We start from the raw sequence: 18,577 nt of genomic DNA, 5'->3' as shown, positions 1-18,577 counted from the left end.
CTGGGTTTATAAAGGATTCTGGTCAGTAGTCTTTGTCCTCTCATCTAACCAGATGCCGCAGTTTGCAGTTAATACCTTATTTGGCGTGCAAAGTCATATTCTTCAGAACTATTGCATATTTTTTTACTGTCACAGCTCAAGTCTACTGCCCATAACTGGCCTCCACCTCACTGTGATCCAGCTTCAGATTCTACTTCCCCTTTCTTATAAAACTAAATTCATCTTAATACCTAATAAAAATACAAGAAACTCACATCTGATTGAAATATCAAAATTCCATCATTGCTTTTAACAGAACAATCAGAATTACACAGATTTTACATAAAACTATCAATGCCTTAAAATCAAAACATAGATCTTTATATTTTGAATACATTACTTGTCTAAACATTGATATTAATTAGACATTGATCAAACATTAATTATCAGTTAAATCTTTAATTTTAGGCATGAAACCATCATTTTTACTTACTTACTTAAGCTGTGTGTCTTTCTATCTCCTCTGCCTTTCATACGCACGCACAACTGCACTTCGTCTTTTCAGGGATATGTGTCTACTTCCTCTTTTCTGTGATTCTACATTTTTCACTTTTAGATGTAAAACCACTTCTCTCTATTCTTTCAATATAATCATTTCACATTTTATTCTTACACACTAATGATTATTTCAAACAAAACACACACATAAATCATCTTATGATTATCTTTACTTATTAAAGCTTAACTTTCTAAGCACTTTGCCATAGCATTTAAATAATAATTTCTCTCTCTCCTCCAGCCTCTTCTGCTGTTTTCTCTGCCTCCTCTGTTTCTTGGTTCTCTCTGGGACCCGTATTTACAACTTCGCTGACACATTGTTTATTGCTTGTTTATACTGTTTATTTTGTTATACCACACAGCCTTATGTTGGTATATTGTCTACTTGCCCCTCGCTGTTGCCATGCATGGGGATATGTACGTGCACATTGAGAGTCAAATTCATTGTGTCCAGCACATCTGGCCAGTAAAGCTCATTCTAATTCTGAGTGTTGTTTGACCAGTCCAGTTTATTGTTGAGGTGAACACTCAGGTACTTATAAGAGTCCACTCTGTCAATGTCTATTGCCTAGATGTTCATTGATGTTGGAGGGGGGTGTCTGCACCTGTGGAAATCCACCACCAGCTCTTTGGTCTTCCCCACATTGATCTGGACGCGGTTCCTCAGACACCAATCCACAGAATCTAGGATCAGTTCTCTGCACTCTCTATCATCCTCATCTGTGATGACACCAACAATCATGGAGTCATCAAAGAACTTTTGCAGGTAACAGTTCAGTGAGTTCAGTGAGATGTGCATGAAGTCTGTAGTGTACAAGGTGAAGAGGAATGATGCCAGGATGGCTCCCCCTCAGGCTCATGTTGAAAATGTGCCCAGCTATTACACACAGCTGGTTTGTGCAGGACTTAAGGAGCCTAGAGCTGATGCTGTCCAGACCAGCAATCTTCCTCACTTTGATCTTCCTAAGCCTTTCTCTCACCTAAGCTATTGTAAAGGTCAGATTGGAGCAGGGGAGCTAGTGGGTAGTTGGGGGATCTGGTCCAGGCTGCTAGCAGGGGGACCAGTGAGGGGTGGCTGTAAGCTGGAAATTGTGGAGAGAGGGGTGTGTGTGGCTAGGGGGGAAGGGCAGCTCACTTGGAGCGCAGAAGAGGCGGGCTGCAGCAAGGTTGACAGTATTGGGGTATGGGGAGAAGGATGATCAAATCTATTGAAAAACAAACTGGCATTGCTCACACACTTCTGGTCCACTCCAGCCTGAGAGTCAGACTTCCTGTGGCCAGAGATGGTTTTGAGGCACTTCCAGACTCTGCTGATGTTCTGCTGCAGCTGTCCCTCCATCCCCCTCCTTTAGCTGGCCTTTCCCTCTGCAACCTTCTCCCTCAGTTTAGTCGCTCCTTCGGACCACGGACCTCCTACGCTCTTCTCCACCACAACCTGCAGGTTGATGCACAGTTTACTACTTACCGTATGTTTACATTTCTGTTATCTTCAGTACCATCTTACCCGCCCAGCCCAGGAGTGTATCCCAGTGTCCGCAGCCCGGTCATCTTCACATCATATCCATCACTGACTGTGTACACCTCCGAAGCTCGACACCCGGTCCCTACATTACTCCACTGTTCATTTCTTGTCACTTATACTTCACTGTAAATAAACTACACTGTCTGCATCGAAGTCAGCCACCTGGGTCCGTCTATTTTTGTGACTCACTCGCTTCTGTGTTCGAGCCACCATAACAGTTCCGAGTTGTAAAACAAAGCAATATAAATGTAGCTTTGTCCCTGATGCTGTTATAGAGCTGAATAAGCTGCAGTAATGCATTGTATAATATGATTTTTAGGTTTTTGTTTTTATGTGAGGTTTGTATCTTTTAAATGTGCTGATGGGTGGAGTTTTGAGTATTTCTATCTCTACTACGTTCAGGGTATGTGTGTGGTGTCTGTGTTTGTGGATTTTTGTGAATGTTTAAGGATGCCATCTGATCTAATCTGACTGCAAAACAAATCTACCTACGGGTATAAATAAGTAACCAACCAACCAACCAACCTCTCCTGTGGAACCAGCTACTCGTCTCAGTTCAGGCGGCAAGACGCCCTCTCTGCCTTTAAAAATCAGAATCTGCTTTATTGGCCAGGTGTGTCGGACACACGAGGAATTTGACTCTGGCACATTGGCTCTCAGTGTGCATGTTCATATCCCCATGCATGGGGCAAGTAAACAGTAAACCAACATAAGGCTGTGTAATATAACAAAATAAGCAGTATTAACTAGCAACAACCAGGGCAAACAATATAAAATAAGCAGTGTAAACAGGCATTAAACAATGCAGACAGACACAGGAATGCTCATTGAAATGAGATAAATAGGAATAAAAATAGAGTACATAAAGCTAGAGACCTGTACGGATATCTATAATCTGTATAATGTATATTTACAGGTATTGCACTGAGAGTTATTGTCCAGTCATACTGTCGTGGGTCGAGTGTTCATCAGAGTGATGGCCCGGGGGAAGAAACTGTATTTGTGCCTTGTGTCCTTAAGACTTTCCTTTTTGATAAAGCTTATAGTTAGTTCTGGCTCAGGTGACCCTGAGCCTTCCCTTAGTTATGCTGATATAGGCCTAGACTCTGGGGCAGACAGAGGTATTAAATGAGAACTTGTGGCTGACTTTAGGCTGATATTTTAGGTACATCCCTGTTTAAATTTATGCACACATTACAGAGTTTAACTTTCAATTTCAGATGTTTTATAGCTTGACAAGTCATTGACAAGCCAATGTCACCTTCTGGGTGACATTGCATTTTGTATTCATAAAACACAGTTGAGATGAAAGATTTGAGCTGAAGTATTGTCTGTAGCAGCCTTGTGGGTTTGAGTTCTACCAGTATTTTTCATATGCATCCTTTTGGGAGATCAAATCTTTTACTAGATTAGTAAAATAATGGAAATTATGAGCGTACTGGTTTGGCACCATCTTACCTCACTGAATTAGTGCATTGACACAAATCTACAAGGTCCCTCAGGTCTTCAAGCCAGTTTCTTTTAGAAACTGGGGTGATCGTGCTTTTACTGTTGCAGCCCCTAAACTATGGAATAGTCTACCTTTTAATGTTAAATCAGCTACTGACCTGAATACTTTTAAATCTTTGCTTAAAACATACTTATTTGCCTTGGCTTTTAATACACAGTAGGGCCTGATGCATTCCTTTTAATCTAATTTATTGAATGTGCATCATATTTGTGTCTGAGTTATTGTTTTATTTTTGCACTGAATTAATTTTATTTTAGTTATTTATTGTGATTTATTCTGTCTATGTAAAGTGCTTTGGTCAACTGGTTTTTAAAGTGCTATATAAATAAATTTGATTTGATTTGATTTGATTTAATATAATTATACATAGTATAATGGTTAACCCTCAGTTCATCCACTCATGTAGTTAAGAAATGGGTGTAGACCTGCTGATGTTTAGGGAGTCCTGCTTGTTGTGTCTGAGGCTGTCATCTTTGCTTCTATTTGCAAGGTGTTTATTTCATCAGTGACTTTAGTGTTTGCTCAGGTGGCACAGACTCATGCGCTACCATGAGTCGATGCACCGATGCACAACCTTCCCTGGAGGGTGGTGGGTAATAGTGGGGGTTTGGCTGGGAGGAGTTTCGAGAACAAAATAAAGGGAAAATATGCCCATCCACCCTCTCCTCTCCTCCTCATCACTCCCTCTGCGTCATATCCACCTTTCTGACCCACACTCTTTACCAGAGAGCATGTACAGCATATATTGATGCCAGTCCAAAAGCTACCACTACCATCATTAAAGCACACCACCACCTCCACCCCTCAGCCTCCCTGAGCCAAAGTGGGACAGCTTAGACCCCACATAATCCCTATTGACTGCCTCTTGCTTTGTCTGCCAATTCCCAGCATTGGATTTGTCTCACTCGATGATGCGCTCCACTCGACTTCTCCCACGTTAATCCATACTGTTATTACTTTTCAATACCAACACTAATTATTGCCATAGCCATATACCCATCAGACCCCACCTTGACATTGCCACACATACTGTTTTGGATGTAAAACAACAGTAAATAGGAACAAACGAGTTAAGAGCCACTGGTGAGAGGCCAAAAATGACAACAATGGAATCAATTCCATTCTTTAGCTGCTGCTGATTCAACAGGCAAAAGCAATCGTGTAATGTAACATGGGACAGAGTGCTGGGTGAGGCAACATGACATCATGAAGAGGATGCCCTCACTGCTGTGATCAGAGACATGCCAAGGACAGGCTGGGGAAAATCACATCCAGCACCGACAATCAGCACAGGCACCCCCAAGGGATGTGTGCTCTCCCCACTGCATTTTTCCTTTTACATCAACAATTGCACCTCAGAGGACCCCTCTGTTAAACTTCTGAACTTTGCAGATGGCACAGTGGCCATTGGTTTTATCAGCGACAGTGATGAGTCGGCCTACAGACGAGAAGTACAGCTGGCCTTATGGTGTGATTGCAACAACCTGGAGCTGAACACGTTAAAAAAAGTGGGGATGACAGTGGACTTCATTGGAGAGAGATTGGCTATACTGTACATTGTGTCCTATGTGTGAATAATGACTTGATAACATATTCATGGTAAATATGTTGTGGTAATTAACTAGACAAAGTAAAAGCAACCAATTTCCCATACTGCCATTGTGTGAATTAAAATGCCTCTCTGAGGATACAATGTCAGAATGCTCTGATAGAATTTTCATTAACAGACCTCTGGGGTGGGAACTACATTACAATTACATTACAGAGTTTCTGTTAGCTTTAGAGTACATTATTATTAGATATAATGTTTAATCAGTGAGTTGTTGTGAGCAGGGGTAGAAGTACAGAAATTACTTGTACTCTTGTGAAAGTAATAGAATTATCTTTTGTATGTGTTTAAAAATCAGCAATTTTGATTTTACTGATTTTGTTTTTTCTTCTCAAGTATTGTGCTTCTCTACATTTCAAATGTCATCCATTAGCCTGGTAGTGCAGCTGTAGTGAGTGCACTGAGTCATACTGCAGACACTGGCAATGAACAGAATGGAGAGTGATATTGTTTGGACAGCAAAAACAGCATTTCATTTTGTAATGCTAACCTTGAAATATAGTTTTACATTTCAAGTTAATTTTCTCCCATTTTATGTGCCCATTTTATGTGATTGTGTTTTGGGTCTTGAGTGCTGCTAAAACATTGGCGACCTACACTCTGTACTATGTCTATAAACACAAACAGAACACTACAGTAGTCCCATGAAACACTAAGCTGATGGTAGGCCATCAGCCACTACCAGTGAGCGTCTATCCCCCTCATCTTTTTGGTGTGCCCCACACTGTTGGCACTAGTTATCCCCTGTTGTTGGCTTTTCAGCTGATTTGGCATGTTGAATGGGTGGCCGACCTTGTTGGCAAAAGAGACTTTAACTGGCTTAATGAATGCACAAGAATAGAACAATTGAACAATTGAACCTGTCACTGTAATAACCAGAATTTCACCCATTTATTGCAGTTTCCCCTTGTTTTTCACCTCCACAACCCCCTTTGTTCTTCCACAACCAGAAGACCAAGGACAGAGACCAGCAGTGTCATGTGCAACTTCTTATCAGCCATATTCTCGATGTCACTAGTCAGGACCACTCCTTATAATTCATGTTGGTGTGAGTGAGGTGGGTTTTTGTGACTCAAACTGATGCTGCTTGGTGACTGTTAGGGCATCTTGGGGGAATGCTTCCAGAGAATCCACATGACTCTTGGGCATGGTAGATCCCCAAAATCTTCTTATGAGATTAGTAGAACTTGGACTTTGTACATGTCTTGAAGGTTTGAGCGGATGTATTGCTGGTAGATATGAGAAGTCTATCATCCCATGCTCTTAATGAGATGATCGAGTAAGCCTTTGTGGGCCGCTGTGGTTGCTGCTCTGATATCTGAAGAAGTGACTGGAAAACAGTTGGGGGTTTAAGCCTGACAATAGTAGTGTGTGCCTGAAGTAGGTGAGAAACCAGTGATGAGTGACCACTTGACCAGATTTGTTAATGAAGAGAGGGTCTGAAGAGGAGGCATTCTGTGATTTGCAAAGTAGAAGGAGCCGTAGAAGTGGTTTGTACGGGCTTAGAGGATTGTTTAGTTTGTAGTAGTGAATTAATTGGGGTGTTCCTGTTTGGTTGATTTGGCTTCTTTTAAGCTGAAATGTTAGGCAGGTGTTTGATTGAATGATGAGGTTGGAGATGCATGGGTGACATCCTAGGTCAAAATGGTTGGAGGTAGCAGTGAATTCTGAACATCAGAGACAGCCAAAGAAGGCTAGAGAGAACAATGCTTGTAGGGTGAGAATCAATTGGCAGGGTTGGAGTTTGTGGCATAAGATGTGCATATATAAGCTTAACATGTCTGATGTGAATGGCAGGTGCTTAGGAGATGTAGGTGGAGAAGCCTGCTGCAAACCTTTAATTAACATGCTACGTTAAGCTTGAGTGGCAGGGGTGTCATGATTTCTGGTGATGAGCTTATGAAAGAAACTGATTCCACTCAGGTAACCTTTGACGGTTGGTACTTTGTGGTGTTTTAGGTAGAAAAGGTAGGACGTAAAGCTGGTTATGGTTTGGTGAAGGATGGGAACAGGATGTGGAATTGGTTATGAAATGAACAGAAGGTGTTCCATGCTGTCCAATAGGAAGAAAGGGTGGGTGGGGTGATTCTGTAGAGGATAGTGTCCCAAGCTAATGTGAGCAAGCTTGTCAGATGGGGGTTCAGCTGGTGAGCATGGTTGCAGAATGGAAAGCACTAGTGTTTGGTCTGGGTCTGCATGTGGCATCAATTCTCTGAATGTCTGAAAAGAAAAATGAGAGAGAGCATCAGCAGTTTGGTTGAGATGCCCTGGAATGTATTTGAATTTAATTAGGAACCTGTGCATTATATGTAGATAGCCAAGTTAGGCGACAAATGAATGGCATAATAACTAGAGAGTCACTCTGGGATTTATTAATGATGTTGACCACTGTTTGGTTGTCTGAATGTACAAGGACTGACTTTCTTGTTCACTTGTGGCCCCACAGAATGGTAGCAATAATGATGAGTTAGATACTGTAAACAGCTGAGGATGGAGTGGTTGAACAGTGAATGTATGCCAGATGTAGGATAGGATAGAGCCCAGTATGTGTCGGAGAATCAGTGGGAAAAAGACCCTGGGCCTGTCCAAGGTACAGCAGCTCGTCTTTTGAAGTGAAATGGGAGATGAAGTCCCTGACCAGCTGGCATGGAGAATTGGCAAGACACTGTAGAGAAATAGCTCATAAGGATGAAATTGCCACTAACATTTATGAGAAACAAAAGTACTTGGTAGCCAAAGTGTTGGGTATTTGTAGGCAAGTGACAGGAAAAAGTCACCTGCATGGTCCTGCTCCTGAACTTATAATTTTCATTTTCATTAGAGGCAGCTATAAACAGCAGCAGTTTTGAATGTTAGCTACTTTGTTTACAGCTTGTATATCTGCAGTCTAGCTCTTCTTCTTTCCCTTTCTGAATGGCGAATACAGAGTGCAGTGGGTAGAGCAGTTGTCTCCCAACCAGAAGGTTGAAGGTTTGAATCTCGGTGCCGGCAGTCCACGTGTCGAAGTGTCCTTGGGCAAGACACTGAACTCCCCCCTGATGCCCCCAATGGTTAGAGCCATTGGTTGAGGTGGTGCCGCAGATAACTGCCATTGGTTCTGTACCGGAAACAAATTCCTTGTAACATACTTGGCCAATAAAGGTGATTATCCTTATCCACCTGCTGGTAGGGGGAGTCCCACACAGGCACAGAATATAAGTGCTAATTGACTGTTGGCTGTGTGGTGTATTCAAGTGCCAATTTTTTAACTCAAATGGCCCAGTCAAAGGCAACTTGAGGCAATGCAACAGTTGGCCTTCCACGCTGCTAGTTCTTTCATGTCGACTTGATGTGTCTAATAAAATGTCCCTGTAATGATGACCACCTAAAATGGTGGTACTGTCTTCAATATGGAAGTGACCATAAATGTGGAGAAGTCTAACATTTAAAACTACATTTTTAGATGTATTTTCATTCATTCTAGTCAATCAGCTAAACAAAAAATTAAACAAACAAAGAAAAACTCAAGTTACCTCCCCTCAAGTCATTCTGGAAGTTTCTGGCCCTAAATTAAAGCACAGGACTCACTTGCCTATGACAACACTTGTTTGCAGGGTTGTGCTCATATTTAGTATTTTTGTAACTGCACCTCAGTTGTTAAATCTTGTGATTACACTGTGAATATCCTAGGGTCTCTTCAAGGCTCAGATCAACAGGTTTACCTGTTTCCTTGGAGCTCTGGTGATGCTCAGCTTTCCAGGACAGGTTGTCCATCTGTCACTGATCCCAGATGAGTCCTGTTAAGCAGCTTTGCATTGGACCCAGCAGGTAACAGCTGCAGTATGTCAGGCTACAAAGAAGGTGCTGCCAATGGGCCAATATATATATATACACACATACATGTATATGTTTGGTGTATAACTTTGTTCTGATCAGTAGAAGCCTGGATTCTGCTGTCTGCTGGAACTTTATATACCCTCACATTGCTGCAGGTTCAGTTTTGGTTCAAATGATGTTTGGAACAGTCTACACTTGGAGGTGTGCTATACTTTTTTGCCTCCATACTGGGTTGTTTTTGGGTTGTCCATTCATACTTGCATAAGTACATTTGTCCCATTTTTATAAATATGGTATCTCAGGAACCCCTTGAGGGAATTTTGTTAAAATAGCCACAAAAATCCACTTGGATTTAAGGATATTTAGAAGACATTTATCAATGTCTCTAATGGTTTTCTAGTCTGAAAACTGAAAGCTAGTGTTTTGATCCTGTCAGGTGTATAAGGATTCATGAAGAGACCTGTTTGTCATCTATTGTTCAGCCCACTAGAGATGGCCTCTGTCTCAAGCAAATGCCTGTTGAGCCTTGCCAGAACACAATGAAAAACATGAAAATTGTTGGCTGTCTTTGAGAAACAGAAATAGAGCAGTTGTGCCATCCCCAGATATAGTGATTATCTGTTTGAAAACTCTTTGTTTTTATGACTTTTTCTTAGGCTTTCCCATTTATGTAGCTATATGTAGCCCAGAGATACATTTTATCATAACTTGACTCAGTTTTACAAACAGACATTTAATATTCAAAACTGCAAACACAATGTTATGTTGTAAGGAAAAAGAAAACATCACAATTTTGGCCATAATTATTAGAACATCACAGCATTGTACATATTTACCTTTGAATAATAATGATGACTGCATTATATAGTCTGACTTTACACTACAGTGAGTTCTGCAGTGACTGTTCTTCACTGTGTTGTTCTGTTGTTGGTTTTTGTTTTATTTTGATTTTTTTTTTTATTCAACAGTGCTAAAATGTGGACAATTTTTCATTGCTTTGACAAAAAAATGCATTCAGTGAACGCATCTTTCGAAGGTTGGATTCTTTTGTCGCTCAGTCACCATCACCAAAACTCAGTGTTTTTACACTCCTTTCTTCATGTTTACATACTATATTCAAAACTGTTTCATATAAATTTTATACCTAACATTCATAATTACTGCAAATTTAAGTGAAAGCTTTACTTTTCACAGTCAGGGGAATAAAACGAAACTGTACAATCCTAAGACTTTATTGATCCTGCTGGGAAATTTTCAAGCTACCCAGCACTAGGGAGTTCACACTAGAAGTATATAAGGTAGTTCCCACTAGCCCCACCTTTACCAACTGCTACGTCAAAGCGATGAAAACAATAATGCATCAGTCGTTATGATCCAATGCGACTGTGGTTCAGTGGGTAAAGCAGTTGTCTCCCAACCAGGGGGTTGGCACTTCAAATTATGGTTTCCACATGTCAAAGCGTCCTTAGGCAAGACACTGAACCCCAAGTTGCTCTTGATGGTTAGAGCCATTGGTGCGAGTTGGCACTGCAGATGGCTGCCTCGGTACTGTACCGGAAACAAATTCCTTGTGTGTGTAACATACTTGACCAAATAAAATCATTATATGATACACACCTGGATGTGAAATGGGCCGTTCTGCATAGAAAAGATGGGAATACTTCCTGCACCACTGGATCTGGGAGGAACTGTGACATTTTCCCAAAGCGACACCTCGTTATAAACATCAGTCTGTAGCTGATACTTTTATGCACTGCTACATAATTTAATCTGGAATAATGGATCACATTTTAATCTGTGATCTAATGATTTCCTTTGCCAAATTAGATTCTAACAGGACCCAGGTGTCAGTTACATGTAATGGAGTAAAACATGTAACTGTTCCTCTCAAGTGTTTTGGAATATTAAGTAGGAAACAAACATAAACATATACTCTACATAAGTACAATGATGGGAAAAGCCCCCTTGTGAGGGTCAGCCAAAGGTCAGTGATTTGGCCTTTAGACAACTCTGATATTCAGGGTGAAAATTTCCTGTAAATAAAACAGTGCTGCTAGTTTTTATTCGGGATATGTTTATGATATGTCTGTTCATCAAAAACATTAAAATATGGTGTAAATATACTTAAAAAAAGAAATTTATCAAAATAATAATGCATAAATTCTTAATTGCAGCAAACAACCCTGACTGTCCATTTTATTCCTTGATGACCTGTCTTAATGACTTCTACAAGGTAATAAAATTAGATAAACAGATAGATAGATAGATAGAATTCTTTATTAATTCCCAAAGGTACAAATTTGTATTATCAGCAGCCACTTCACAAGTTCAACAGAAAGAACAACAAAGGATGTCAGGAAGGTCTACAGTTAAGGCTACACTCTATATAAACCTAAGTAGATTATAAGGAAAAATCAAGTTTAATGATATAGGTATAAATCAATAATAAGAATAAAATATGAAAAGTATTAAAGGAGATCTAACTAGATTTGGGAACTAATATGCACTGTAAATAAACAATATAGGCCCTGAATGTAAAAATATCTGCATAGTTGGGGGCACAGGCAAGGTTTAGATACAGTATTAGCAAAGAGATGTTTATATTATGAACATTTCATGATCCTTCCCCAAAATCCTGGCTGAGGCTCTTATTTTGTTAGGAGTTTCCTGTTTGGCACTGTGTCACTCATTCCAGATTTGCTCAGCCTAATTTCTGGCTTTTTGGTTCCACTTGTGTCTTGTTTCCTGGCTGCCCATTTAACCTGTATTGTGCTACTTTTCAGTTGCCAGAAAGTCTCTCGCTGTTCAAGGAGCTCTCCAATCACTTTGTTCACATGTAATCTTGAACCTGTGTCAGCCTGCCTGCCAGCCAGCCTGTGTTTTGGCCTGTTTCTGCCTCTGGTAACAATTCTGCTGCAGCCCTTTGTAAGTCAAACTCTGTATGATTGTTTCTTGTGGAGATGTTGAAGAAGCTTCCTGGTTTTCTCCCCTGAGCTACTGTGTAAATTTTGTCTCTGCCCTTTATTCTGCCTTTTTCTTCTCATTTTTCCCTGTGTGCACAGCATAGTATTTTGTTTCAAACTTTCCTTTAACCAAGATGATAGATTTTGTGTTTTGTGATTGTTTTTCTCCAGCCTTCTGGGACCCGCTCACTTGTTTCTCTCCTCCTCTTTGCTCCTCAGCAGCTGCCCAGGAACTAATTATGTTACACTTACATCCAGTTCTGAGTTTCTCCTCCTGTCTGCAGCTACACCCATTCCTGTGCAGAGTTTACTTACCTGTCTGGCTTCATCGCCTATCTACCTGGGTCCTGTGAAAAAAGAAAGAGTTTCTACTTTTTTTCATCATGGCATGGTGTCCTGTTGTCCCTAGCCCTACCTACCTTGCCACTCACCTGATCTGCCATTTGGGTCCACGACTGCATCTTCTGGAATCAGCCAATGCTGTTCTCTTGCTGCCTCCTGTGGTTCTTCACGATTTACCTGCTGAAAGAGACAATTACATATATGTGAGTGCACAAAGCCACTAGATCATCTCATTCACTCTCTGCTACTATTAAAAAGCCTTACTTTGAGTTTCTGTCACAGGAGCCAAGAGAATATTAACCTGTGTGAGTGGCCTCATCCTGCTGTTCCAGAGAATTGCAACCAGATCAACTCACCACTCCCAGCTCCAGAGTGATTCAGTCTCATTATATTGTTCTACAATAAGACTCCTATGCTTTATCTGTTCTATGTCTTTCCTTGTGTGCTGCATTTGGGACCGATATAACTCTCTCTCACACAACATACAGTATGTATAATGTACTGTATATTGTCATAGGAAGCAATCCCTCTCCCAGCACAGAGAAGTGTCATATTTCTACAAAAGACCACTAGAATGGTGCCATATTAGCAATACAGGAGTGAGGCAGAATACAGAATGTACTATGTAGAGCATGTGGTTTACAGCCCATCCTGGGACATGGTCATATTGTAATGGTGTTTGTCATTTTGACAAAGGGCATATCCTGAGATGTAGTGTTTTGGCTGCATTATTGCATTTTGAATTTTAGACTAAACATTGTGCTGAGCTGCATGTTTGTAAGGAGAAGTGTCTGGACACTTTTGAAAAAGTCATCTCAGAGAAATGTATGTTTTAAAAAAAACCTTTAAATATGGAGAAATGCATGCAAACACACATAGCATTGATTCAGTGATCTGTATACTTTGTAATAAGCATAGCAACTTTTTATTCTGCATTTAAAACCTTCTCTAGTTTGTCACGAGTGAAGTGTTACGACTGAGTCTCTCCACTTACATAACATTCCGGTGGACATAGCGAGGAGTCCCAGCTCCCTGTGGATTACCATTCGTGCGGGGAGGAGGCAAAGGCGGTGTAGAGAAAGGAAGCAGAAGCGGGGCTGCAGGGCAGATGTGCTAGGCAGGCTCAGAAGGTAGCCACACACACACACCACTTCCTAGTATCTATCTTATGAACACCAGATTCCTCATTAATAAGATAGATGAACTGAGGGTACAGATTGCTACTAACAACTTTGGGAAGGATAGTTGCATTCTGTTGATAACGGAGACTTGGCTTCCATCCACTTATTACGGACTCTGCTATTGAGATAGTGGGCTATACTGTACAGCGCCATGGACAAGGGACTCTGGTAAGAGCAGAGGAGGGGGCCTTTGTGTGTACATCAATAACAACTGGTATACCAATAAAGTGATGGTAGATAGTCACTGCACCTCGAACCTGGAGTTTATGACTGTTAAATGCAGGTCCTTCTACCGTCCGAGTTCTCTATGGTCATGTAAACAGCTGTGTATATACCACCAGATGCAAATGCTAATTCAGCTAGTGTTCATTTGTATGGTACCATTAGAGCATATGTCCTGATGCTGTGCACATTATAGCAGGGGACTTTAATCATGTGGACTTGAAGGCAGTGCTACCCAAATTCTATCTGCACGTGAAGTGTGCTACTAGGGGAGCTAACACATTGGACAAGGTTTATTCTAACATCAAGAGGGGCTACAGGGCTAGACCATTATCACACTTGGGCCAGTTGGATCATGTGTCCCTGTTTTTAATCCCTGCATATGCTTCCCTTAAGAAAACTGCTCCAATTACTACTAAGATTGTTAAAACTTGGCCTGATGGTGCCTCTCAGCAGCTGCAGGACTGTTTCGCCAGGACCAACTGGGATGTTTTTGAACATCAGGACCTGGAGATATTCACAGACAGTGTTCTGTGCTATATTAGGTACTGCATAGACACTGTCACAGTGGACAAGTGCATCTGGGTCTATCCAAATCGGGAGCCCTGGATGACCAGGGATGTCCAGTGGCTTCTGAAAGAAAGGAACATTGCTTTTAGGTCTGGTGACAGGGCCCTTTACAGCACGGTGCGAGGGAACCTGAAGAGAGGCATCAGTGTGGCCAAGTTGGACTATAGGAGGAGGATTGAACACCATTTGGACAGCAATAACAGCAGGCAGGTGTGGCAAGGAGTCCAGCATCTGACCAACTATAGGACCAACCTCTGAGCTGTGGCAGGGGACGCCGCAATGGCAGAGGAGTTGAACATCTTAGCCTGCTTTGAAGTGGAACAATCAAAAGCAGCCACACTGCCGCCTTCGGTCCAAAACAGTACCACCCTTACAACTGATGAGTGCAGTGTGAGGCGTGTGTTACGGGCCATCAACCCAAGGAAGGCTACTGGATCCAATGGCATCCCCGGATGCGTGTTGAAGGACTGTGTGGTCCAGTTGGCTAGAGTCTTGACTAAGATCTTTAACTGGCTCTTGTCGCAATCCGTTGTTCTACTCTGTCTGAAGTCTTCAATCATGGTTCCCCTGTCCAAGAAACCGTATATTTCCAGCCTCACTGACTACCGAACAGTTGCACTCAATCTGGTGGTGATGAAACGTTTCGAGAAACTGGTCTGGGATTATATTACATCATTCCTCCCCCCAAGTTTTGATTCCCACCAGTTTGTGTACAGGGCAAAAAGATCTATGGAGGATATCATAGCTATGGCTCTCCATGCTGCTCTTTCCCACCTGGAGCAGCAGGGCAGCTATGTGCAGCTGCTCTTTGTAAATTATGGCTTGGTGTTTAACACCATTCTTCCTCACAAACTGGTGGACAAACTAGGGGTTTTGGGACTTCCACATTCAATTTGCACATGGATATACAGCTTTCTATCAGGTTGCAGTCAGAGGTTTAGAGTGGGGAACCATATACAGTATCTATGGCTCCCAGCATCAGTACCGGCTCCCCGCAGGGCTGTGTGCTGAGCCCCCTGCGCTATGTCCTCTATACCTACGATTGCAGCTCTGCACACACCAGTAACACCATCGTTAAGTTTTGCAGACGACACCACGGTGGTGGGACTTATCTCTGGGGGGGATGAGTCTGCCTACAGGGATGAGGTGCAGCAGCTGATAGAGTGGGACAGAGAGAACAACCTGCTCATTAACACTTCAAAGATGAAGGCGCTTATAACAGACTATAGGAAGAGGAACATGGACATTCCATCGCTAATCATTAACGGGAACTGTGTGGAGAGGGTGGTGGACTTTCATTTTCTGGGAGTCCACATTGAGGAGGATTTGACCTGGAGTGTGAATGCCTCTGAGCTGCTAAAAAAGGCTCAGCAGAGACTGCACTTTCTGAGAGTGGTCAGTCAGAGACTGGAGGTATCCTTTTATCGGTGCTCAATAGAGAGCATATTAACGCACTGCATGTGTGTGTGTGGTACACCAGCCGTACAGGGACTCAGAGGAATTTGCTCCAGAAAGTCATTAACATGGCCCAGAAGATTGTTGGCTGCCCTCTCCCTACATTGGAAGGACTAGACAGTTCCTGTTGTCTCAAAAAAGCACAGAATATCATAAGAGACACCTCTCATCCTGGTCACCATTTATTTGAACTGTTGCCGTTAGGCAGACAGTAAGATCAATTAAGACTAGGACAAGTAGATTCAACAAACAGCTCAATTCAGCTAAACTAACCTGATGTGAGATATTCCCACTGAGGAAATACTCATTCATAGTTTTTAGCGGAGCAAGGTTTGTACAATTGATGAGTGTGAGAAGGTATGGTGGTGTGTTTGTTTTTTATTATTTATTATTATGTTTTTTTATACATTTTTTATTGTGTGTGTATATTAGTGTGTAATTGCCACACTGACTAGATGGCTTTTTAATCTCATTGTACTAGATACAATGACAATAAAGATATTGTATTCAGTGTGCAGTATGTATGCATGTGTTTTCCTGGGCTGTAGGAACTATGTTGGTGGGACAAGTATTAGAACTTAGTATTGTCTCAGTGTAGAAACATAAGTTTAAAAAAAGTATTCCTGATGAAGATGTTTTGAATTTTGGCACTGCATTTCCTGATGTTTGGCAATAACTGTACTTTTTGTCCTAATTTCTTTTGTTAAATGAAGCAGAAGCGCTGTGAAGATCAGTCAGTCAGCTGCAGCCCTTACCTGAGCCTTTTTATATAAATTTCTCTACATTTTCTGAATTAGTACTATGAACAATGATGCTACTTTATCTGCTACCAGCTCCAGATCTTCACAAATTTAGATTGTGATTACAGGCTTGAGGTCATTGTCTTCATTTTCTGCACAGACTTTCCAAATGAAATGTCATATTGGGCATTTGGAATTGGAAAGAGAAGATTCATAACCTCGGTGAATTAGATCACATACATAACCACATGTGAACATGACTGTATTACTAAGTAGAGTGCTGATTTTTTGTGTTGGTTCATGTTTTTGGAGGACTGAACACTGAGGACAGAAACAAATACAAACAGTAGATGCAGGAGACATGGAAAGAGCCACTTGACCAGCAACTCACAAAACAACACACATACCCACTCTCCAAGCACAAAACAAGGCCATTCTATGGGAGAATAGCTGGAGCTCCACTCCACTGGCTGAGCATGTGTAAAAGCAGTTATAAAGCCTGAATGGACACAAACACACATGCATACCATGGATTCAGGTTCAAGGATTGAAGGTGGGAGTAGACAAAAACATATGCAGGTACACACCTCCACAGACACAAAGCCTTACTGTGTATCCAGTTGACTAGCTAGACAGGATGTGTCCAGTCTGGCCTCCATCAGATAACAGGTTAGCTTTAATGGCTGGGCAGCATTGAAAGAGACAGCAAACAACCAGCCTTTGTCTTATCACCAACCGCTAGCTGCCTAGGCTAACAACAGTTTCTCCCCCCCACACACACACACACACACACACACACACACACACAGCACTCCAACGGATAGTTCCAATTTACTCTGCTGTGACAAAGTTTGGGTTTGGCCCACTCCATCCACAGAATATCAGGTTGACATGTTGACTGCCCTCATGTCAAAGTGCTCTTTAATGTGTAAAGCATTGTTAGTTCCTATTTTTCTATGCAAAGAAATTAGATCCTAAAGCGTTATATATGTATATGCATGTTAATGCTGTTATATTGTATAAACCATTTATTTGAGGATGTTTGAACTAAATAATTCTGTTAAAATTTCTTAAAGATTGCAGGTGAGATAAAAACTATAAAGGTGCTGGTGGTACATCATATCTGGGACTTCAAACTGACCCATTTCTCTGGAGATATTCCAAAAAGAACTACAACTCCAAATCAGAAAAATTTGGGTGGTATGTAAAATCAAAATCAAAATTAAATAACTGAAAATAGTGATTTGTAAATCATCTGTGGCCTGTATAACATCAAAAACAATACAGCAGCACATTACTTGATGTGATAACTCATCTGTCATGATTCTGTCTCTTCTGCTTCCAGTAACATGCTTTTATTCTGACACCACTTCCTGTTAAGGTCTCATTTCAGCTACAGACTATTTACACCAGTAATGATGTAACATGCTTTTATTCTGACACCACCTCCGGTCTACAGTCTCACCACAGCTATGGACTTTTTAAACTAATGAGTAGTAATGATCTGCACCTGTTGACACCCCTTTATAAGCAGCTCCCTCCCACCAGGAAGCTGCCAGATTGTTTTAACTCATGTTCAGACTTTCTAGCAGTTTTTCTTGTGCCTGTTATTCCAGCCCTGACCCCGGATTGCCTTGTGACCACCGGTTTAAGGAATTTCCTTGAATGGTCATAATCTCCATCCAGTTGTGCATTCATATGAGCTTGCCTGACATCCACTAGTGCCATTGTTAAAGCAGAATATTTTGATTGTGTGTGGTTTGGTGGATATATTTTCCCACCTGCTGCTACACTGTGACCAGAGGATGTGGAGAAAAATACAGGGCCTGAGGTTACTGCATGCCAGGGAATGTTCCTGTACAGGGACTCTTACCTGACCAGGTCTAATGTGACGTGAATGGAGCGGCCGAAAACCTACAGGCAGCTGGCTAGTAAAGCACCCTGGGGTGGTGAATGATCAGCTGAGCAACACTGGATTCCCCCTGTGCACAGTACCTGTTTTGACAGCTTGAGGCCAGTGTGTCTGCTGCATTTTATATGCTGCAGGTTAACGAGCATTTTAATGACGATGGAGATGTGCAGGGATGCATAGTTACCACCATAGTCAATG

General features: G+C 41.6%; 1 long non-coding RNA gene across 1 annotated transcript; it reads left to right on the top strand.

The window, feature by feature from the left end:
* Window positions 1–11,836: 11,836 nt before the first annotated feature.
* Window positions 11,837–12,663, top strand: LOC109951358 (uncharacterized). The gene is made up of 3 exons (XR_002273595.1): window positions 11,837–11,919; window positions 12,242–12,502; window positions 12,582–12,663. It is a non-coding gene; the product is annotated as an uncharacterized LOC109951358 (long non-coding RNA).
* The last annotated feature ends 5,914 nt before the right edge of the window (window positions 12,664–18,577 follow it).

Source organism: Monopterus albus, unplaced genomic scaffold, assembly GCF_001952655.1.
Source record: "Monopterus albus unplaced genomic scaffold, M_albus_1.0 scaffold379.1, whole genome shotgun sequence".
Taxonomy (NCBI): Eukaryota; Metazoa; Chordata; class Actinopteri; order Synbranchiformes; family Synbranchidae; genus Monopterus; species Monopterus albus.
The sequence above is the reverse complement of the archived record's forward strand: the minus strand, read 5'-3'. Positions and strand labels throughout refer to the sequence as shown.